The sequence below is a fragment of the Ambystoma mexicanum genome, chromosome 1p, assembly GCF_040938575.1.
Source record: "Ambystoma mexicanum isolate Mex_15411 chromosome 1p, UKY_AmexF1_1, whole genome shotgun sequence".
Lineage (NCBI taxonomy): Eukaryota > Metazoa > Chordata > Amphibia > Caudata > Ambystomatidae > Ambystoma > Ambystoma mexicanum.
The window spans coordinates 235,113,022-235,136,562 of record NC_090921.1 but is presented as its reverse complement, the minus strand read 5'-3'; the positions used below and the strand labels follow the sequence as shown (position 1 = coordinate 235,136,562).

Below are 23,541 nucleotides of genomic sequence, written 5' to 3'. Positions count from 1 at the left end.
ATAAGTTACTCACGTAGTAACTACATTACTCCTAGTCCATAGTGTCCATTCCTCCATACTTCTGGTATATTCCATCCTATGGGGATGGAACTAGAGTGTTTTTTGCTGCACTAAAATATTGTCCTTTTTTATTTTTACATAAAGGCCGTGGGATGCATGGCCTCGGCCATAAATCCCCATGTCCCACTCTTGGCTTCATCCCATAGTCCTTTGCCAACTCCTGAGCTTGGTCCCTGACTCACGGCTAAGCCAGTTTTAGGAGGGAAGATGGGCCGGCATCTGGAGGAAAGGGGACTATGGAACAGGAGTACAGTAGTCACTATTATGAGCAACCTTTTCTTATTCCTATGTCCTGTCCCCTTTCCTCCATACTTTTGAGAGTTTGCCAAGCACTGAATTACGTGGGGTTGGATGGTCATAACACCCGGTTTAGTTAAATATGTTTTGAGGCCCGATATTCCATATTGAGCATCTGATCTGAAGTTCCCACCCAATAAATAATGTCTAAAGAAGGCCAATGGAGAAGCCCAAGTTCTGGCACCTATGATTCACAGAGCATGTCTTTGAAAAGCAAGAAAATGTACGTTTGCTCTCACATGGGGAGCATGGAGCGCGTTTGGTTCAGTTAATGCCTGGATCATGTAGCTGGCCAATATACATGAGACATAGCTTGCCAAAATACATGAGATGATCTATCTCGGTAGGATGGCCTTGGACTACTTAGAGCCCTTGTTGCAGTTTCTGGGCATCATAAAGAGTAAAGACTGTGAACTCTTTTTCTCTAAGCAGATATAATGTTAGGGCCCTTTTCACTTCCAGACAATGAAGGAATCTTTCCGTCTCCGAAGATAGGAAAGGAAAGAAAACCAGATGAGTAATTTCTTCATTAAAATGGAAATCTTAAATTACTTTGGACAAAAAGGATGGGTTGTAGTGTAGGAATATTTTTGTTCTTATGCGTTTGAACACTAGGCTCATAATGGTGTGACATACCAATCTCACATTCCCATATATACAATCCCACCCCCAAATTCCGGCCAAAGAAATAACCTGTGGGACTTTCAAAAGTCAAAAGGTATTCAAAATAACGAAGTACTTTCAACTGAGTTGCTCTCCAGCTTTACATCATTGATATCACCAGTGTTATAGCAAAACCAATAATCAACCAGAAACAAAATAACCTGCCCATATGAATTTTAGGATGTTTTAATCTGGCGACACCTAAGCTACTACTAGAATGTCATCTACATATAGTATCACTATGCTGTCAAGTTGCATGTTTCCCAAGTCCATCTGCTGCACTCGGTTGAAAACCGGGGTGATTCGGAATCCCCTGGGGAAAAGAAGATGTTTCAATTTAATCCTGCGGAAGGTAAACAATGTCAAATACTGACTCTCTTCATGTAGTGGGATGGAAAAGAAAGCATTCTTTAAATCAATCACTGTAAAATGTTTAGTTTCGAGTGGAATGTTACACAATAGTGTGGCTGGGTTCAGAACCAATGGGAACTTTGCCTCAACAATATTGTTCAGGGGGCGTAAGTTCTAGATACATCTCCACGATTCCCCTGTCACTTTCTTCACTGGGTACACAGCATTGTTACATGGGGATTCTGATTGTACTAATATTCCCTGTCGCATCAAGGCAGCAATACTGTCATAGATACCTTGGTCAGCTTCCTTTGACATAGGGTGTTGTCTCACTCGAGGTAAAATTGCTCCTTGCTTTAATTTAATTTTGACTGCACCTACTTCTTTTAATAGACCAACATCGTATGGACTGCTGGTCCATAATCTGCTTGGCACTGGTGCAAAATCCTCCTGGAGAAAAGACGGTAACTTTTTCACTAGGGAGATTCTGTAAGGTATCTCCCTGTTTTCAATTTTCAACTGGAAATTAAGACTTATGTTGTATATCACTTTGTCATCTGAGCCATCATCTGTAAACACATGTTCATCTTTTCAGGTAGTCTGTCGCTGCCCTTCATCAAGAGCTATCACTGTTCTCCAGTTTATCCCTTCCACATCAACTCTGTGTAAAATCACTCTGTCTTCCCTCACAATTGCTGCTTCTAATTCCATTGTAATTATCTGCCCTACCTTCACATATGTGGGTACTTCTGGTTGATACAAAAATTCTGTAGGTAACCACAGGCTCCTGTATTTGAGGAAGCCATGCTAACATTATGTGTACTCATAAATGAATACTTCTGGGTTTAATGGCACTCTTGTTTGTGCTTCCTGGCCATAAAATGCTGTTTTGAATTCTTGTGCATTTACATAATGAATCCCTGGTATAGAACATACCATCAACTGGTCAGTAAATGACATTGTCATGTTTAATTTGCTCATCAAATCTCTCCCCAATATGATAACTGATATCCTGCGGCAATATAATAATGGCATGGACATGTCATGTTCTCTGATAGTGATAGGTATAGTGTCTGTAAAAGGAAGCGTAGGTGTCACCACAGATAATTCTGGTGCATTCATGGCAATGCCTGACATTGGAAATTCCCCTTCTCTAACACAGGATCGAGTCCCCCCTGTAACTACTAAAACGGAAAATGTTTTGTCACCTATGGTTACCCTGATACTTGGTTCCTTTTGTGGGTCTGGTGTAATCGATGGGATGGAACACAAAACTGTGGCTGCCAAGTCAGTTGCGAAAGCTTTGCTTGGAATCTTATTAGGGTTGGCTTCCCTAAAAAAGTTGTGTCTGACAGAGGCAGCAACTTTATGTCCAAGTAAATGCAGGCCATGTGTAAGGAGTGTACGGTCAGTTATAAGTTTTCCTCTGCATATCACCCACAGACCAATGGCCTAGTGGAACGGTTTAACTGGACCTTGAAGAGCATGATTGGGGCTCTGGAAGAACCCCAAAGAAGAAAATGGGATCTTCTGTTACCATGCTTACTGTTTGCCTACAGAGAGGTACCACAAGAGGGTGTTGGCTTCAGTCCCTTTGAACTTCTGTTTGGTCACTCTGTAAGGGGACCCTTAGCCATAGTCAAGGAGGGATGGGAGATGCCCACCCCCCCCATAAAAAATGTCAGCCCTCGAAGGCGAGCCTGAGAACGTAATCACCAAGGCTGTCCATCGTTATTTAAACAGCAGGTTCCCTGCATGCCCGGAACGCATTGCGCCGCTACAACAAAATGTAGGAGCAGAATATGTCTGATACTTTGGTTGTGATTTGATTTGATTTGATTTATAAAGCACAAAAAACCAGGCCCAGGGGCAACCGGGTGCATACTCTTAAGCATGTTACAAAAAGCAGTAGTTACAGGGCCTCATTACCACTCAGGCGGTAAGGGTTTTACGGCGGCGTAAACAGCGCCGACCCTTACCGCCTGAGTACGAGGTCCCTTAGCGCCATGGCGGACTTAACACCTGCTTTTAGCAGGTGTTAAAATCCATGGCGCTAAGGGACCATGGAGTTAATTACGCCACCGTAATTTACGGTGGCGTAATTAACGCCTTCCCCACTCCCATTATGCCCTATGGGGCAAAAATGGGAATGGGGAAGGGTAAATGGGGATTGGGGACTTACCGCCCCGCCAAGGTCGGAATGGGGCGTTAAGTCCGCCAACCACCATGGCGTAAACGTAGTTTACGCATGGTGGTAAAGTCACGGCCCAGGCGGTAACTTACCGCCTGGGTCGTAATGAGGCCCACAGTGAGTTACGAAGATATACAGCATATATACATGTGCCGAAGGGTACCATTAACAGCGTATAATACAGGGACAGAGCAGAGAGAAAATGTATATTCAGTCCTGTACCCCACATGGAGTCAGGACTGTGTCAAGGTCTCTTGAGTCTTGGGAGAGCAGCCATGTTTTAGCATTGTTCTTGAAGGACTGGAATGATGGTTCAATTCTGATAGGTGTGGGCAAGGTGTTCCAGAGTTTGGAGGCCAGGACGTGGAAGCACACCCTACCAGCTTTTTGGAGTTTGCATCTAGGCACGATGAGGCTGTGAGTTTGGGCTGCTCTGGTAGGTCGAGTGGAGGTGTGGCGTGAGAAGCGAGCGGATAGGTAAGGTGGGGCGTTGTTGCTCAGACATTTGTGAGTCAAAGCTAGGGTTTTCAGGGCAATTCTCTGTTTTACCGGGAGCCAGCGTAAATCCGATCTGACGGAGGAGATATGAGAGCGTCTCGGGATGTTTAAGGCTGCCCTTAAGGAATTGTTTTGTACAGTTTGCAATTTATTAAGGTTAGACTGACTGGTCCCTAGGTAGAGAGCACTACAGTAGTCGATTTTGGCCATAACAAGAGTTCTGGCGAGTGTGATACAGTTGGTGGAATTTAGGAAGGGTCTACAGGCAGTGATAAGTTTGCAGGTATAGGCCGAAGCTGACCTAACTGCATTTATTTGTCTGTTCAGAGAAAGCGAGGAGTCAAGATAGACCCCTAGCGTCTTAGTATCTCTGGAGACTTTAATGTCATTGCCGTCAATAATGAAGGACTTGTAGGTTTGGTCTAGTTTGTTTGGTTGTGAGATATTACGGACCCCGACATGCCCAAAGCGACCACAACACGCATACCATTTACTCCCTGTGAATCCTCACAATCACAGGCCGGGCTGGCTAAACGGCAAACAAATGAGAAAACATTACCACCCCAAAATGCCAGCCCAAAAAAGCCAGCCCCTTGCACAAAAGGTCACACGACTGATGGCCAGCTCCATGTGACAAGGCAACCCAATGGCCCTTTAAGACGTGCCCCACGATTGCACATATGGATAACATTAAGTGGTCACATTCTTGCTTGCATTCCGCCACTTTGGTTTTAAATAGTGCTGGCTGTAAGTTAAGCCTTAGCCTGCACAACGCTGTGCGCTCTGCGAGTAACACCCCACTCTACACCGAAGTCAAAGTGAGCCATCTACTCGCTGCGCTATCTGACTGGCTCTCTCCCTCACCATTACCTTCTCACTCTCTCCTTGTACTATGATCAATGCTCCTTACGAACAGGAACCGAAAATCTGCCTGCTGGAACACTGGGCTTCTCCATCACGAACACTGGGCTTCTTTCTCCATCACGAACACTGGAACACTGGAACATCGGCACTGTAACCTCAGCAAAACGAAAATCCTTCCTACTGCGGTGGGCGTCTTTCTGCTGAGGGCTGGATGCTTCCTGCAGCAGGACGCCCGCCGCTTATATGGGGCTTGTCACGTCCCCTTTCTTTGTTGCCCTTCGCGGGCTTTCCCAGCGCTTTGGCACGCTTCGCCTTATCCCTTCCTCTTACCCATGGAGGAGGACCCTGCCTAAGTTATCGGGGTGCCTCCTCCATTTCTTTTCTTTCTGTCGTCACCTCCAAGCTGTCAGCAAGATAAAGAACGATATGTGTGTAACATTAGAGCACGAGCAGGCAGCCATCCAACTCTACTTCTGTCTCCGTCTTGTGTGTGCTAATCCACCTTCATTGTGGGTGGCCATATCAACAGCATTAGTCGTGTACATATACAGCAGGAGCAGATTTCCCATTCCCTGTCAAGGGCAAGTCTCTTGACCAGATTCCGGGAAAAGGAGTGACCTTGGTATGGGTAACAGTGATCGCCCTGAGAATGTGCTCCTGTAACATTGTCTGACAATGCTAGAATGTCTCCATTGTTGATGAAAACCATGAGTGAATCATAGTAATGTTGATAATATCATGACTGTGTGAAGTGTACTCTGCATGCACAACTTAGTTTTTCAGCCACACTGACCTCTGATGCAGTGTCATATTGACTTCCAGGTGAAGTGATTGTCAGGTAGTCGTGGCCGAGCGGTTAAGGCGATAGACTTGAAATCTATTGGGGTTTCCCCGCGCAGGTTCGAATCCTGCCGACTACGGATTAATATTTTGCTGGCATTTCACGTTTGCAATGAAAACCTAGTTTATAGGTGAATGTTTTGCTTTGGGGCTTCAGTGGCTACTTTTGTTTTCTGACTGTGACAACTTTTTCATGAATCAAAAACAGCCCATTCGAAGGAGTGACTGAAACGTCAACATGAACATGTACGGCTTCAGGGTGCTTCTGTTACTGAAATAAGAGGGCCCATGATGAGAGGGAACCGCAAAGAGACACTGAGAAGAGACAGATCCAGAGAAAAAGCAGCCAATGCCGCGCGACCAGCACAAGAGGATGGTGAGATCTACAGGGACTTATGCAGACACTGGAGTAAGCAGCCTCACTAAGACGGTGTAGCCAGTAGCTGGCGCTACAAATAACTTTCTGGAATTAACCTCTAGCAACTGCTTCAATGTTTATTAAACAGCTGTGTTACTCTGTACCCACATTAGAAACAAAAGTGCACAGCTTTCGGTAAATATCCTTTAAAAAAAAATTCCGCGATTTACTTCCAGTTTACTTGGACAGCAACTCTACCTTTCGCAGTGTAACAGGAATGGATCACGAAGAGCTGGAACCCCATGTAGCGTGTAGAGCATGTGGCGCTGTGGCTTAGTTGGTTAAAGCGCCTGTCTAGTAAACAGGAGATCCTGAGTTCGAATCTCAGCAGTGCCTGCTTCTTTTAAAGCACTCTTTAGAACACACTGAAGAAATTGCATTTCCAACTAACCTTGATCGGTGCTGGTTAAGGACCCATAACTCCTTTTAGTCAAAGGCTTTGATTAAGAGGTGCAGTTGATCATACGAATATGGAGAAACAGTTTCTAGGAAGACATTCTAGAATGCATCCCCTTATAGGAACCCCCCACATACAATTGCCTTATTTTTAATTGACTGAAACTCAAATATCAATAACTGTAACCGAGATCCTCAGGCCGACCCACACCTTTGAAAGTCAGTAACATTTTTATATTTTTGTATGGTGAGCAGTTTTAACAAAGAAAATGGGCCTCATTACGAGCCTGGCGGTAACCGTGCCTGAAATTCCGACAGATTACCGCCGGACTCGTATTACCATTCCACCTCCGTGATTCCTAGAATCACTGGGGCATTACGACCCGGTGACCCGGGAATTCCGGAGGCGGTATTCGGTAAATCCCCATTCCCATTGAGTCCCATAGGACTCAATGGGAATGGGGAAGTGGAAACACCGGCACCATCTCGTGATGGTGCTGGTGTTTCCACGTCCGCCTGCAGGCGGGTGGTGTTAATCCCGCCAGGTCAGACCTGGCAGGAAGGACACCTCCATCCTGCAGAACTCGAGATCACCCGGTCCGGAAACAACGGTGGCGGTGGATTTACTACCACCGTTATTTCCAGACCGGGTGACTTGTAATCAGGCCCAATATGTTCACTATCCAGAAGCCATGATGTAAGGCTTTCAATACCACACTGCAGTCTAGTAAGGGACTAACGGTATCACTTATTTGGCAGATATGTTAAAATGAGAGTAAATGATTTCCCGAGGATCACACACTTTGGTTAAATGGTGATGCCAGGATTTGACTCCAGTCTTCACTCAACTCAAGTTGATAGAGGTAATTTTTTTAATGGGATACTATAACATCCTCCTCTGGGTTTTACAACTGAAGTATGGCGATTAAAAGACACGGAAGAACGAGGACATGCGTACTATGATCACCTGCTTGTAGTCTTTATTTTATACAGCAAGACACCTGTTTAGCTGTGTCCCATTTGTTATCCTCCATCGTTTAGACTTTGTAAGGTACATCCCACTAACAATAGTCACTCCCATTAACCTACCACTGCTGTACACGCAACCATCTAGCTCAAACCACTTTCATTTTAAATCCTCTGATGCAACATAAATGGCCAAAATGTATTGAACAGACCCTGTGTCACCCAGTTTCTCTGTTTATGTCTATTTGCTGGAAAGGCAAAGCAAATTAAATAAATAAAAATAAAGAGGAACAGAGCTTCTTCAGTCTTAGCTCAGAACTTTGTCTTAGAACTCTGGCTGGGAACAGCTTATCCTGCTCCCACAAAGCCCATGTGCCTGCGGGCCACTGTTCACTTTGCCTGCCCCAAGAAAGGATCCCGAGAGTAAGACAATTGCGTGCTCATAAAACATTGTACATGTCATGGGAATTTGTATAGCAGAATAAACTCTGGTAGCACGCAGACCACTTTCATTTAATTTATTACAGTTACACATAGGCTCATCCAATTTATACAGCTTTTTAATCGAGCAATATATAGTCAGAGTATGACCGGATTAAACAGCCGTGTTGATATACACAGGTCTAAACAAATACACATTTTCTGGCGGAGTTACACCCATGGCGTTGAGCCTTTGGAATAAGTTACTCACGTAGTAACTACATTACTCCTAGTCCATAGTGTCCATTCCTCCATACTTCTGGTATATTCCATCCTATGGGGATGGAACTAGAGTGTTTTTTGCTGCACTAAAATATTGTCCTTTTTTATTTTTACATAAAGGCCGTGGGATGCATGGCCTCGGCCATAAATCCCCATGTCCCACTCTTGGCTTCATCCCATAGTCCTTTGCCAACTCCTGAGCTTGGTCCCTGACTCACGGCTATGCCAGTTTTAGGAGGGAAGATGGGCCGGCATCTGGAGGAAAGGGGACTATGGAACAGGAGTACAGTAGTCACTATTATGAGCAACCTTTTCTTATTCCTATGTCCTGTCCCCTTTCCTCCATACTTTTGAGAGTTTGCCAAGCACTGAATTACGTGGGGTTGGATGGTCATAACACCCGGTTTAGTTAAATATGTTTTGAGGCCCGATATTCCATATTGAGCATCTGATCTGAAGTTCCCACCCAATAAATAATGTCTAAAGAAGGCCAATGGAGAAGCCCAAGTTCTGGCACCTATGATTCACAGAGCATGTCTTTGAAAAGCAAGAAAATGTACGTTTGCTCTCACATGGGGAGCATGGAGCGCGTTTGGTTCAGTTAATGCCTGGATCAAGTAGCTTGCCAATATACATGAGACATAGCTTGCCAAAATACATGAGATGATCTATCTCGATAGGATGGCCTTGGACTACTTAGAGCCCTTGTTGCAGTTTCTGGGCATCATAAAGAGTAAAGACTGTGAACTCTTTTTCTCTAAGCAGATATAATGTTAGGGCCCTTTTCACTTCCAGACAATGAAGGAATCTTTCCGTCTCCGAAGATAGGAAAGGAAAGAAAACCAGATGAGTAATTTCTTCATTAAAATGGAAATCTTAAATTACTTTGGACAAAAAGGATGGGTCGTAGTGTAGGAATATTTTTGTTCTTATGCGTTTGAACACTAGGCTCATAATGGTGTGACATACCAATCTCACATTCCCATATATACAATCCCACCCCCAAATTCCGGCCAAAGAAATAACCTGTGGGACTTTCAAAAGTCAAAAGGTATTCAAAATAACGAAGTACTTTCAACTGAGTTGCTCTCCAGCTTTACATCATTGATATCACCAGTGTTATAGCAAAACCAATAATCAACCAGAAACAAAATAACCTGCCCATATGAATTTTAGGATGTTTTAATCTGGCGACACCTAAGCTACTACTAGAATGTCATCTACATATAGTATCACTATGCTGTCAAGTTGCATGTTTCCCAAGTCCATCTGCTGCACTCGGTTGAAAATGGGGGGGTTTCGGAATCCCCTGGGGAAAAGAAGATGTTTCAATTTAATCCTGCGGAAGGTAAACAATGTCAAATACTGACTCTCTTCATGTAGTGGGAAGGAAAAGAAAGCATTCTTTAAATCAATCACTGTAAAATGTTTAGTTTCGAGTGGAATGTTACACAATAGTGTGGCTGGGTTCAGAACCAATGGGAACTTTGCCTCAACAATATTGTTCAGGGGGCGTAAGTTCTAGATACATCTCCACGATTCCCCTGTCACTTTCTTCACTGGGTACACAGCCTTGTTACATGGGGATTCTGATTGTACTAATATTCCCTGTCGCATCAAGGCAGCAATACTGTCATAGATACCTTGGTCAGCTTCCTTTGACATAGGGTGTTGTCTCACTCGAGGTAAAATTGCTCCTTGCTTTAATTTAATTTTGACTGCACCTACTTCTTTTAATAGACCAACATCGTATGGACTGCTGGTCCATAATCTGCTTGGCACTGGTGCAAAATCCTCCTGGAGAAAAGACGGTAACTTTTTCACTAGGGAGATTCTGTGAGGTATCTCCCTGTTTTCAATTTTCAACTGGAAATTAAGACTTATGTTGTATATCACTTTGTCATCTGAGCCATCATCTGTAAACACATGTTCATCTTTTCAGGTAGTCTGTCGCTGCCCTTCATCAAGAGCTATCACTGTTCTCCAGTTTATCCCTTCCACATCAACTCTGTGTAAAATCACTCTGTCTTCCCTCACAATTGCTGCTTCTAATTCCATTGTAATTATCTGCCCTACCTTCACATATGTGGGTACTTCTGGTTGATACAAAAATTCTGTAGGTAACCACAGGCTCCTGTATTTGAGGAAGCCATGCTAACATTATGTGTACTCATAAATGAATACTTCTGGGTTTAATGGCACTCTTGTTTGTGCTTCCTGGCCATAAAATGCTGTTTTGAATTCTTGTGCATTTACATAATGAATCCCTGGTATAGAACATACCATCAACTGGTCAGTAAATGACATTGTCATGTTTAATTTGCTCATCAAATCTCTCCCCAATATGATAACTGATATCCTGCGGCAATATAATAATGGCATGGACATGTCATGTTCTCTGATAGTGATAGGTATAGTGTCTATAAAAGGAAGCGTAGGTGTCACCACAGATAATTCTGGTGCATTCATGGCAATGCCTGACATTGGAAATTCCCCTTCTCTAACACAGGATCGAGTACCCCCTGTAACTACTAAAACGGAAAATGTTTTGTCACCTATGGTTACCCTGATACTTGGTTCCTTTTGTGGGTCTGGTGTAATCGATGGGATGGAACACAAAACTGTGGCTGCCAAGTCAGTTGCGAAAGCTTTGCTTGGAATCTTATTAGGGTTGGCTTCCCTAAAAAAGTTGTGTCTGACAGAGGCAGCAACTTTATGTCCAAGTAAATGCAGGCCATGTGTAAGGAGTGTACGGTCAGTTATAAGTTTTCCTCTGCATATCACCCACAGACCAATGGCCTAGTGGAACGGTTTAACTGGACCTTGAAGAGCATGATTGGGGCTCTGGAAGAACCCCAAAGAAGAAAATGGGATCTTCTGTTACCATGCTTACTGTTTGCCTACAGAGAGGTACCACAAGAGGGTGTTGGCTTCAGTCCCTTTGAACTTCTGTTTGGTCACTCTGTAAGGGGACCCTTAGCCATAGTCAAGGAGGGATGGGAGATGCCCACCCCCCCCATAAAAAATGTCAGCCCTCGAAGGCGAGCCTGAGAACGTAATCACCAAGGCTGTCCATCGTTATTTAAACAGCAGGTTCCCTGCATGCCCGGAACGCATTGCGCCGCTACAACAAAATGTAGGAGCAGAATATGTCTGATACTTTGGTTGTGATTTGATTTGATTTGATTTATAAAGCACAAAAAACCAGGCCCAGGGGCAACCGGGTGCATACTCTTAAGCATGTTACAAAAAGCAATAGTTACAGGGCCTCATTACCACTCAGGCGGTAAGGGTTTTACGGCGGCGTAAACAGCGCCGACCCTTACCGCCTGAGTACGAGGTCCCTTAGCGCCATGGCGGACTTAACACCTGCTTTTAGCAGGTGTTAAAATCCATGGCGCTAAGGGACCATGGAGTTAATTACGCCACCGTAATTTACGGTGGCGTAATTAACGCCTTCCCCACTCCCATTATGCCCTATGGGGCAAAAATGGGAATGGGGAAGGGTAAATGGGGATTGGGGACTTACCGCCCCGCCAAGGTCGGAATGGGGCGTTAAGTCCGCCAACCACCATGGCGTAAACGTAGTTTACGCATGGTGGTAAAGTCACGGCCCAGGCGGTAACTTACCGCCTGGGTCGTAATGAGGCCCACAGTGAGTTACGAAGATATACAGCATATATACATGTGCCGAAGGGTACCATTAACAGCGTATAATACAGGGACAGAGCAGAGAGAAAATGTATATTCAGTCCTGTACCCCACATGGAGTCAGGACTGTGTCAAGGTCTCTTGAGTCTTGGGAGAGCAGCCATGTTTTAGCATTGTTCTTGAAGGACTGGAATGATGGTTCAATTCTGATAGGTGTGGGCAAGGTGTTCCAGAGTTTGGAGGCCAGGACGGGGAAGCACACCCTACCAGCTTTTTGGAGTTTGCATCTAGGCACGATGAGGCTGTGAGTTTGGGCTGCTCTGGTAGGTCGAGTGGAGGTGTGGCGTGAGAAGCGAGCGGATAGGTAAGGTGGGGCGGTGTTGCTCAGACATTTGTGAGTCAAAGCTAGGGTTTTCAGGGCAATTCTCTGTTTTACCGGGAGCCAGCGTAAATCCGATCTGACGGAGGAGATATGAGAGCGTCTCGGGATGTTTAAGGCTGCCCTTAAGGAATTATTTTGTACAGTTTGCAATTTATTAAGGTTAGACTGACTGGTCCCTAGGTAGAGAGCACTACAGTAGTCGATTTTGGCCATAACAAGAGTTCTGGCGAGTGTGATACAGTTGGTGGAATTTAGGAAGGGTCTACAGGCAGTGATAAGTTTGCAGGTATAGGCCGAAGCTGACCTAACTGCATTTATTTGTCTGTTCAGAGAAAGCGAGGAGTCAAGATAGACCCCTAGCGTCTTAGTATCTCTGGAGACTTTAATGTCATTGCCGTCAATAATGAAGGACTTGTAGGTTTGGTCTAGTTTGTTTGGTTGTGAGATATTACGGACCCCGACATGCCCAAAGCGACCACAACACGCATACCATTTACTCCCTGTGAATCCTCACAATCACAGGCCGGGCTGGCTAAACGGCAAACAAATGAGAAAACATTACCACCCCAAAAAAGCCAGCCCCTTGCACAAAAGGTCACACGACTGATGGCCAGCTCCATGTGACAAGGCAACCCAATGGCCCTTTAAGACGTGCCCCACGATTGCACATATGGATAACATTAAGTGGTCACATTCTTGCTTGCATTCCGCCGCTTTGGTTTTAAATAGTGCTGGCTGTAAGTTAAGCCTTAGCCTGCACAACGCTGTGCGCTCTGCGAGTAACACCCCACTCTACACCGAAGTCAAAGTGAGCCATCTACTCGCTGCGCTATCTGACTGGCTCTCTCCCTCACCATTACCTTCTCACTCTCTCCTTGTACTATGACCAATGCTCCTTACGAACAGGAACCGAAAATCTGCCTGCTGGAACACTGGGCTTCTCCATCACGAACACTGGGCTTCTTTCTCCATCACTAACACTGGAACACTGGAACATCGGCACTGTAACCTCAGCAAAACGAAAATCCTTCCTACTGCGGTGGGCGTCTTTCTGCTGAGGGCTGGATGCTTCCTGCAGCAGGACGCCCGCCGCTTATATGGGGCTTGTCACGTCCCCTTTCTTTGTTGCCCTTCGCGGGCTTTCCCAGCGCTTTGGCACGCTTCGCCTTATCCCTTCCTCTTACCCATGGAGGAGGACCCTGCCTAAGTTATCGGGGTGCCTCCTCCATTTCTTTTCTTTCTGTCGTCACCTCCAAGCTGTCAGCAAGATAAAGAACGATATGTGTGTAACATTAGAGCACGAGCAGGCAGCCATCCAACTCTACTTCTGTCTCCGTCTTGTGTGTGCTAATCCACCTTCATTGTGGGTGGCCATATCAACAGCATTAGTCGTGTACATATACAGCAGGAGCAGATTTCCCATTCCCTGTCAAGGGCAAGTCTCTTGACCAGATTCCGGGAAAAGGAGTGACCTTGGTGTGGGTAACGGTGATCGCCCTGAGAATGTGCTCCTGTAACATTGTCTGACAATGCTAGAATGTCTCCATTGTTGATGAAAACCATGAGTGAATCATAGTAATGTTGATAATATCATGACTGTGTGAAGTGTACTCTGCATGCACAACTTAGTTTTTCAGCCAAACTGACCTCTGATGCAGTGTCATATTGACTCCCAGGTGACGTGATTGTCAGGTAGTCGTGGCCGAGCGGTTAAGGCGATAGACTTGAAATCTATTGGGGTTTCCCCGCGCAGGTTCGAATCCTGCCGACTACGGATTAATATTTTGCTGGCATTTCACGTTTGCAATGAAAACCTAGTTTATAGGTGAATGTTTTGCTTTGGGGCTTCAGTGGCTACTTTTGTTTTCTGACTGTGACAACTTTTTCATGAATCAAAAACAGCCCATTCGAAGGAGTGACTGAAACGTCAACATGAACATGTACGGCTTCAGGGTGCTTCTGTTACTGAAATAAGAGGGCCCATGATGAGAGGGAACCGCAAAGAGACACTGAGAAGAGACAGATCCAGAGAAAAAGCAGCCAATGCCGCGCGACCAGCACAAGAGGATGGTGAGATCTACAGGGACTTATGCAGACACTGGAGTAAGCAGCCTCACTAAGACGGTGTAGCCAGTAGCTGGCGCTACAAATAACTTTCTGGAATTAACCTGTAGCAACTGCTTCAATGTTTATTAAACAGCTGTGTTACTCTGTACCCACATTAGAAACAAAAGTGCACATCTTTCGGTAAATATCCTTTAAAAAAAAATTCCGCGATTTACTTCCAGTTTACTTGGACAGCAACTCTACCTTTCGCAGTGTAACAGGAATGGATCACGAAGAGCTGGAACCCCATGTAGCGTGTAGAGCATGTGGCGCTGTGGCTTAGTTGGTTAAAGCGCCTGTCTAGTAAACAGGAGATCCTGAGTTCGAATCTCAGCAGTGCCTGCTTCTTTTAAAGCACTCTTTAGAACACACTGAAGAAATTGCATTTCCAACTAACCTTGATCGGTGCTGGTTAAGGACCCATAACTCCTTTTAGTCAAAGGCTTTGATTAAGAGGTGCAGTTGATCATACGAATATGGAGAAACAGTTTCTAGGAAGACATTCTAGAATGCATCCCCTTATAGGAACCCCCCACATACAATTGCCTTATTTTTAATTGACTGAAACTCAAATATCAATAACTGTAACCGAGATCCTCAGGCCGACCCACACCTTTGAAAGTCAGTAACATTTTTATATTTTTGTATGGTGAGCAGTTTTAACAAAGAAAATGGGCCTCATTACGAGCCTGGCGGTAACCGTGCCTGAAATTCCGGCAGATTACCGCCGGACTCGTATTACCATTCCACCTCCGTGATTCCTAGAATCACTGGGGCATTACGACCCGGTGACCCGGGAATTCCGGAGGCGGTATTCGGTAAATCCCCATTCCCATTGAGTCCCATAGGACTCAATGGGAATGGGGAAGTGGAAACACCGGCACCATCTCGTGATGGTGCTGGTGTTTCCACGTCCGCCTGCAGGCGGGTGGTGTTAAACCCGCCAGGTCAGACCTGGCAGGAAGGACACCTCCATCCTGCAGAACTCGAGATCACCCGGTCCGGAAACAACGGTGGCGGTGGATTTACTACCACCGTTATTTCCAGACCGGGTGACTTGTAATGAGGCCCAATATGTTCACTATGCAGAAGCCATGATGTAAGGCTTTCAATACCACACTGCAGTCTAGTAAGGGACTATTAGAATCACTTATTTGGCAGATATGTTAAAATGAGAGTAAATGATTTCCCGAGGATCACACACTTTGGTTAAATGGTGATGCCAGGATTTGACTCCAGTCTTCACTCAACTCAAGTTGATAGAGGTAATTTTTTTAATGGGATACTATAACATCCTCCTCTGGGTTTTACAACTGAAGTATGGCGATTAAAAGATACGGAAGAACGGGGACATGCGTACTATGATCACCTGCTTGTAGTCTTTATTTTATACAGCAAGACACCTGTTTAGCTGTGTCCCATTTGTTATCCTCCATCGTTTAGACTTTGTAAGGTACATCCCACTAACAATAGTCACTCCCATTAACCTACCACTGCTGTACACGCAACCATCTAGCTCAAACCACTTTCATTTTAAATCCTCTGATGCAACATAAATGGCCAAAATGTATTGAACAGACCCTGTGTCACCCAGTTTCTCTGTTTATGTCTATTTGCTGGAAAGGCAAAGCAAATTAAATAAATAAAAATAAAGAGGAACAGAGCTTCTTCAGTCTTAGCTCAGAACTTTGTCTTAGAACTCTGGCTGGGAACAGCTTATCCTGCTCCCACAAAGCCCATGTGCCTGCGGGCCACTGTTCACTTTGCCTGCCCCAAGAAAGGATCCCGAGAGTAAGACAATTGCGTGCTCATAAAACATTGTACATGTCATGGGAATTTGTATAGCAGAATAAACTCTGGTAGCACGCAGACCACTTTCATTTAATTTATTACAGTTACACATAGGCTCATCCAATTTATACAGCTTTTTAATCGAGCAATATATAGTCAGAGTATGACCGGATTAAACAGCCGTGTTGATATACACAGGTCTAAACAAATACACATTTTCTGGCTTTGTTACACCCATGGCGTTGAGCCTTTGGAATAAGTTACTCACGTAGTAACTACATTACTCCTAGTCCATAGTGTCCATTCCTCCATACTTCTGGTATATTCCATCCTATGGGGATGGAACTAGAGTGTTTTTTGCTGCACTAAAATATTGTCCTTTTTTATTTTTACATAAAGGCCGTGGGATGCATGGCCTCGGCCATAAATCCCCATGTCCCACTCTTGGCTTCATCCCATAGTCCTTTGCCAACTCCTGAGCTTGGTCCCTGACTCACGGCTAAGCCAGTTTTAGGAGGGAAGATGGGCCGGCATCTGGAGGAAAGGGGACTATGGAACAGGAGTACAGTAGTCACTATTATGAGCAACCTTTTCTTATTCCTATGTCCTGTCCCCTTTCCTCCATACTTTTGAGAGTTTGCCAAGCACTGAATTACGTGGGGTTGGATGGTCATAACACCCGGTTTAGTTAAATATGTTTTGAGGCCCGATATTCCATATTGAGCATCTGATCTGAAGTTCCCACCCAATAAATAATGTCTAAAGAAGGCCAATGGAGAAGCCCAAGTTCTGGCACCTATGATTCACAGAGCATGTCTTTGAAAAGCAAGAAAATGTACGTTTGCTCTCACATGGGGAGCATGGAGCGCGTTTGGTTCAGTTAATGCCTGGATCAAGTAGCTGGCCAATATACATGAGACATAGCTTGCCAAAATACATGAGATGATCTATCTCGGTAGGATGGCCTTGGACTACTTAGAGCCCTTGTTGCAGTTTCTGGGCATCATAAAGAGTAAAGACTGTGAACTCTTTTTCTCTAAGCAGATATAATGTTAGGGCCCTTTTCACTTCCAGACAATGAAGGAATCTTTCCGTCTCCGAAGATAGGAAAGGAAAGAAAACCAGATGAGTAATTTCTTCATTAAAATGGAAATCTTAAATTACTTTGGACAAAAAGGATGGGTTGTAGTGTAGGAATATTTTTGTTCTTATGCGTTTGAACACTAGGCTCATAATGGTGTGACATACCAATCTCACATTCCCATATATACAATCCCACCCCCAAATTCCGGCCAAAGAAATAACCTGTGGGACTTTCAAAAGTCAAAAGGTATTCAAAATAACGAAGTACTTTCAACTGAGTTGCTCTCCAGCTTTACATCATTGATATCACCAGTGTTATAGCAAAACCAATAATCAACCAGAAACAAAATAACCTGCCCATATGAATTTTAGGATGTTTTAATCTGGCGACACCTAAGCTACTACTAGAATGTCATCTACATATAGTATCACTATGCTGTCAAGTTGCATGTTTCCCAAGTCCATCTGCTGCACTCGGTTGAAAACCGGGGTGATTCGGAATCCCCTGGGGAAAAGAAGATGTTTCAATTTAATCCTGCGGAAGGTAAACAATGTCAAATACTGACTCTCTTCATGTAGTGGGATGGAAAAGAAAGCATTCTTTAAATCAATCACTGTAAAATGTTTAGTTTCGAGTGGAATGTTACACAATAGTGTGGCTGGGTTCAGAACCAATGGGAACTTTGCCTCAACAATATTGTTCAGGGGGCGTAAGTTCTAGATACATCTCCACGATTCCCCTGTCACTTTCTTCACTGGGTACACAGCATTGTTACATGGGGATTCTGATTGTACTAATATTCCCTGTCGCATCAAGGCAGCAATACTGTCATAGATACCTTGGTCAGCTTCCTTTGACATAGGGTGTTGTCTCACTCGAGGTAAAATTGCTCCTTGCTTTAATTTAATTTTGACTGCACCTACTTCTTTTAATAGACCAACATCGTATGGACTGCTGGTCCATAATCTGCTTGGCACTGGTGCAAAATCCTCCTGGAGAAAAGACGGTAACTTTTTCACTAGGGAGATTCTGTAAGGTATCTCCCTGTTTTCAATTTTCAACTGGAAATTAAGACTTATGTTGTATATCACTTTGTCATCTGAGCCATCATCTGTAAACACATGTTCATCTTTTCAGGTAGTCTGTCGCTGCCCTTCATCAAGAGCTATCACTGTTCTCCAGTTTATCCCTTCCACATCAACTCTGTGTAAAATCACTCTGTCTTCCCTCACAATTGCTGCTTCTAATTCCATTGTAATTATCTGCCCTACCTTCACATATGTGGGTACTTCTGGTTGATACAAAAATTCTGTAGGTAACCACAGGCTCCTGTATTTGAGGAAGCCATGCTAACATTATGTGTACTCATAAATGAATACTTCTGGGTTTAATGGCACTCTTGTTTGTGCTTCCTGGCCATAAAATGCTGTTTTGAATTCTTGTGCATTTACATAATGAATCCCTGGTATAGAACATACCATCAACTGGTCAGTAAATGACATTGTCATGTTTAATTTGCTCATCAAATCTCTCCCCAATATGATAACTGATATCCTGCGGCAATATAATAATGGCATGGACATGTCATGTTCTCTGATAGTGATAGGTATAGTGTCTGTAAAAGGAAGCGTAGGTGTCACCACAGATAATTCTGGTGCATTCATGGCAATGCCTGACATTGGAAATTCCCCTTCTCTAACACAGGATCGAGTCCCCCCTGTAACTACTAAAACGGAAAATGTTTTGTCACCTATGGTTACCCTGATACTTGGTTCCTTTTGTGGGTCTGGTGTAATCGATGGGATGGAACACAAAACTGTGGCTGCCAAGTCAGTTGCGAAAGCTTTGCTTGGAATCTTATTAGGGTTGGCTTCCCTAAAAAAGTTGTGTCTGACAGAGGCAGCAACTTTATGTCCAAGTAAATGCAGGCCATGTGTAAGGAGTGTACGGTCAGTTATAAGTTTTCCTCTGCATATCACCCACAGACCAATGGCCTAGTGGAACGGTTTAACTGGACCTTGAAGAGCATGATTGGGGCTCTGGAAGAACCCCAAAGAAGAAAATGGGATCTTCTGTTACCATGCTTACTGTTTGCCTACAGAGAGGTACCACAAGAGGGTGTTGGCTTCAGTCCCTTTGAACTTCTGTTTGGTCACTCTGTAAGGGGACCCTTAGCCATAGTCAAGGAGGGATGGGAGATGCCCACCCCCCCCATAAAAAATGTCAGCCCTCGAAGGCGAGCCTGAGAACGTAATCACCAAGGCTGTCCATCGTTATTTAAACAGCAGGTTCCCTGCATGCCCGGAACGCATTGCGCCGCTACAACAAAATGTAGGAGCAGAATATGTCTGATACTTTGGTTGTGATTTGATTTGATTTGATTTATAAAGCACAAAAAACCAGGCCCAGGGGCAACCGGGTGCATACTCTTAAGCATGTTACAAAAAGCAGTAGTTACAGGGCCTCATTACCACTCAGGCGGTAAGGGTTTTACGGCGGCGTAAACAGCGCCGACCCTTACCGCCTGAGTACGAGGTCCCTTAGCGCCATGGCGGACTTAACACCTGCTTTTAGCAGGTGTTAAAATCCATGGCGCTAAGGGACCATGGAGTTAATTACGCCACCGTAATTTACGGTGGCGTAATTAACGCCTTCCCCACTCCCATTATGCCCTATGGGGCAAAAATGGGAATGGGGAAGGGTAAATGGGGATTGGGGACTTACCGCCCCGCCAAGGTCGGAATGGGGCGTTAAGTCCGCCAACCACCATGGCGTAAACGTAGTTTACGCATGGTGGTAAAGTCACGGCCCAGGCGGTAACTTACCGCCTGGGTCGTAATGAGGCCCACAGTGAGTTACGAAGATATACAGCATATATACATGTGCCGAAGGGTACCATTAACAGCGTATAATACAGGGACAGAGCAGAGAGAAAATGTATATTCAGTCCTGTACCCCACATGGAGTCAGGACTGTGTCAAGGTCTCTTGAGTCTTGGGAGAGCAGCCATGTTTTAGCATTGTTCTTGAAGGACTGGAATGATGGTTCAATTCTGATAGGTGTGGGCAAGGTGTTCCAGAGTTTGGAGGCCAGGACGTGGAAGCACACCCTACCAGCTTTTTGGAGTTTGCATCTAGGCACGATGAGGCTGTGAGTTTGGGCTGCTCTGGTAGGTCGAGTGGAGGTGTGGCGTGAGAAGCGAGCGGATAGGTAAGGTGGGGCGTTGTTGCTCAGACATTTGTGAGTCAAAGCTAGGGTTTTCAGGGCAATTCTCTGTTTTACCGGGAGCCAGCGTAAATCCGATCTGACGGAGGAGATATGAGAGCGTCTCGGGATGTTTAAGGCTGCCCTTAAGGAATTGTTTTGTACAGTTTGCAATTTATTAAGGTTAGACTGACTGGTCCCTAGGTAGAGAGCACTACAGTAGTCGATTTTGGCCATAACAAGAGTTCTGGCGAGTGTGATACAGTTGGTGGAATTTAGGAAGGGTCTACAGGCAGTGATAAGTTTGCAGGTATAGGCCGAAGCTGACCTAACTGCATTTATTTGTCTGTTCAGAGAAAGCGAGGAGTCAAGATAGACCCCTAGCGTCTTAGTATCTCTGGAGACTTTAATGTCATTGCCGTCAATAATGAAGGACTTGTAGGTTTGGTCTAGTTTGTTTGGTTGTGAGATATTACGGACCCCGACATGCCCAAAGCGACCACAACACGCATACCATTTACTCCCTGTGAATCCTCACAATCACAGGCCGGGCTGGCTAAACGGCAAACAAATGAGAAAACATTACCACCCCAAAATGCCAGCCCAAAAAAGCCAGCCCCTTGCACAAAAGGTCACACGACTGATGGCCAGCTCCATGTGACAAGGCAACCCAATGGCCCTTTAAGACGTGCCCCACGATTGCACATATGGATAACATTAAGTGGTCACATTCTTGCTTGCATTCCGCCACTTTGGTTTTAAATAGTGCTGGCTGTAAGTTAAGCCTTAGCCTGCACAACGCTGTGCGCTCTGCGAGTAACACCCCACTCTACACCGAAGTCAAAGTGAGCCATCTACTCGCTGCGCTATCTGACTGGCTCTCTCCCTCACCATTACCTTCTCACTCTCTCCTTGTACTATGACCAATGCTCCTTACGAACAGGAACCGAAAATCTGCCTGCTGGAACACTGGGCTTCTCCATCACGAACACTGGGCTTCTTTCTCCATCACGAACACTGGAACACTGGAACATCGGCACTGTAACCTCAGCAAAACGAAAATCCTTCCTACTGCGGTGGGCGTCTTTCTGCTGAGGGCTGGATGCTTCCTGCAGCAGGACGCCCGCCGCTTATATGGGGCTTGTCACGTCCCCTTTCTTTGTTGCCCTTCGCGGGCTTTCCCAGCGCTTTGGCACGCTTCGCCTTATCCCTTCCTCTTACCCATGGAGGAGGACCCTGCCTAAGTTATCGGGGTGCCTCCTCCATTTCTTTTCTTTCTGTCGTCACCTCCAAGCTGTCAGCAAGATAAAGAACGATATGTGTGTAACATTAGAGCACGAGCAGGCAGCCATCCAACTCTACTTCTGTCTCCGTCTTGTGTGTGCTAATCCACCTTCATTGTGGGTGGCCATATCAACAGCATTAGTCGTGTACATATACAGCAGGAGCAGATTTCCCATTCCCTGTCAAGGGCAAGTCTCTTGACCAGATTCCGGGAAAAGGAGTGACCTTGGTGTGGGTAACGGTGATCGCCCTGAGAATGTGCTCCTGTAACATTGTCTGACAATGCTAGAATGTCTCCATCGTTGATGAAAACCATGAGTGAATCATAGTAATGTTGATAATATCATGACTGTGTGAAGTGTACTCTGCATGCACAACTTAGTTTTTCAGCCACACTGACCTCTGATGCAGTGTCATATTGACTTCCAGGTGAAGTGATTGTCAGGTAGTCGTGGCCGAGCGGTTAAGGCGATAGACTTGAAATCTATTGGGGTTTCCCCGCGCAGGTTCGAATCCTGCCGACTACGGATTAATATTTTGCTGGCATTTCACGTTTGCAATGAAAACCTAGTTTATAGGTGAATGTTTTGCTTTGGGGCTTCAGTGGCTACTTTTGTTTTCTGACTGTGACAACTTTTTCATGAATCAAAAACAGCCCATTCGAAGGAGTGACTGAAACGTCAACATGAACATGTACGGCTTCAGGGTGCTTCTGTTACTGAAATAAGAGGGCCCATGATGAGAGGGAACCGCAAAGAGACACTGAGAAGAGACAGATCCAGAGAAAAAGCAGCCAATGCCGCGCGACCAGCACAAGAGGATGGTGAGATCTACAGGGACTTATGCAGACACTGGAGTAAGCAGCCTCACTAAGACGGTGTAGCCAGTAGCTGGCGCTACAAATAACTTTCTGGAATTAACCTGTAGCAACTGCTTCAATGTTTATTAAACAGCTGTGTTACTCTGTACCCACATTAGAAACAAAAGTGCACATCTTTCGGTAAATATCCTTTAAAAAAAAATTCCGCGATTTACTTCCAGTTTACTTGGACAGCAACTCTACCTTTCGCAGTGTAACAGGAATGGATCACGAAGAGCTGGAACCCCATGTAGCGTGTAGAGCATGTGGCGCTGTGGCTTAGTTGGTTAAAGCGCCTGTCTAGTAAACAGGAGATCCTGAGTTCGAATCTCAGCAGTGCCTGCTTCTTTTAAAGCACTCTTTAGAACACACTGAAGAAATTGCATTTCCAACTAACCTTGATCGGTGCTGGTTAAGGACCCATAACTCCTTTTAGTCAAAGGCTTTGATTAAGAGGTGCAGTTGATCATACGAATATGGAGAAACAGTTTCTAGGAAGACATTCTAGAATGCATCCCCTTATAGGAACCCCCCACATACAATTGCCTTATTTTTAATTGACTGAAACTCAAATATCAATAACTGTAACCGAGATCCTCAGGCCGACCCACACCTTTGAAAGTCAGTAACATTTTTATATTTTTGTATGGTGAGCAGTTTTAACAAAGAAAATGGGCCTCATTACGAGCCTGGCGGTAACCGTGCCTGAAATTCCGGCAGATTACCGCCGGACTCGTATTACCATTCCACCTCCGTGATTCCTAGAATCACTGGGGCATTACGACCCGGTGACCCGGGAATTCCGGAGGCGGTATTCGGTAAATCCCCATTCCCATTGAGTCCCATAGGACTCAATGGGAATGGGGAAGTGGAAACACCGGCACCATCTCGTGATGGTGCTGGTGTTTCCACGTCCGCCTGCAGGCGGGTGGTG

General features: G+C 45.0%; 6 non-coding genes across 6 annotated transcripts; all 6 read left to right on the top strand.

The window, feature by feature from the left end:
• The first annotated feature begins 5,762 nt into the window (after nt 1–5,762).
• On the top strand, nt 5,763–5,844 carry TRNAS-UGA (transfer RNA serine (anticodon UGA)). The gene has a single exon. It is a non-coding gene; the product is annotated as a tRNA-Ser (tRNA).
• Nucleotides 5,845–6,444: 600 nt separating this feature from the next.
• Nucleotides 6,445–6,518, top strand: TRNAT-AGU (transfer RNA threonine (anticodon AGU)). The gene has a single exon. It is a non-coding gene; the product is annotated as a tRNA-Thr (tRNA).
• Nucleotides 6,519–13,971: 7,453 nt separating this feature from the next.
• TRNAS-UGA (transfer RNA serine (anticodon UGA)) lies at nt 13,972–14,053 on the top strand. The gene has a single exon. It is a non-coding gene; the product is annotated as a tRNA-Ser (tRNA).
• A 600-nt stretch (nt 14,054–14,653) lies between these two features.
• TRNAT-AGU (transfer RNA threonine (anticodon AGU)) lies at nt 14,654–14,727 on the top strand. The gene has a single exon. It is a non-coding gene; the product is annotated as a tRNA-Thr (tRNA).
• A 7,466-nt stretch (nt 14,728–22,193) lies between these two features.
• On the top strand, nt 22,194–22,275 carry TRNAS-UGA (transfer RNA serine (anticodon UGA)). Its single transcript has one exon. It is a non-coding gene; the product is annotated as a tRNA-Ser (tRNA).
• Nucleotides 22,276–22,875: 600 nt separating this feature from the next.
• TRNAT-AGU (transfer RNA threonine (anticodon AGU)) lies at nt 22,876–22,949 on the top strand. Its single transcript has one exon. It is a non-coding gene; the product is annotated as a tRNA-Thr (tRNA).
• The last annotated feature ends 592 nt before the right edge of the window (nt 22,950–23,541 follow it).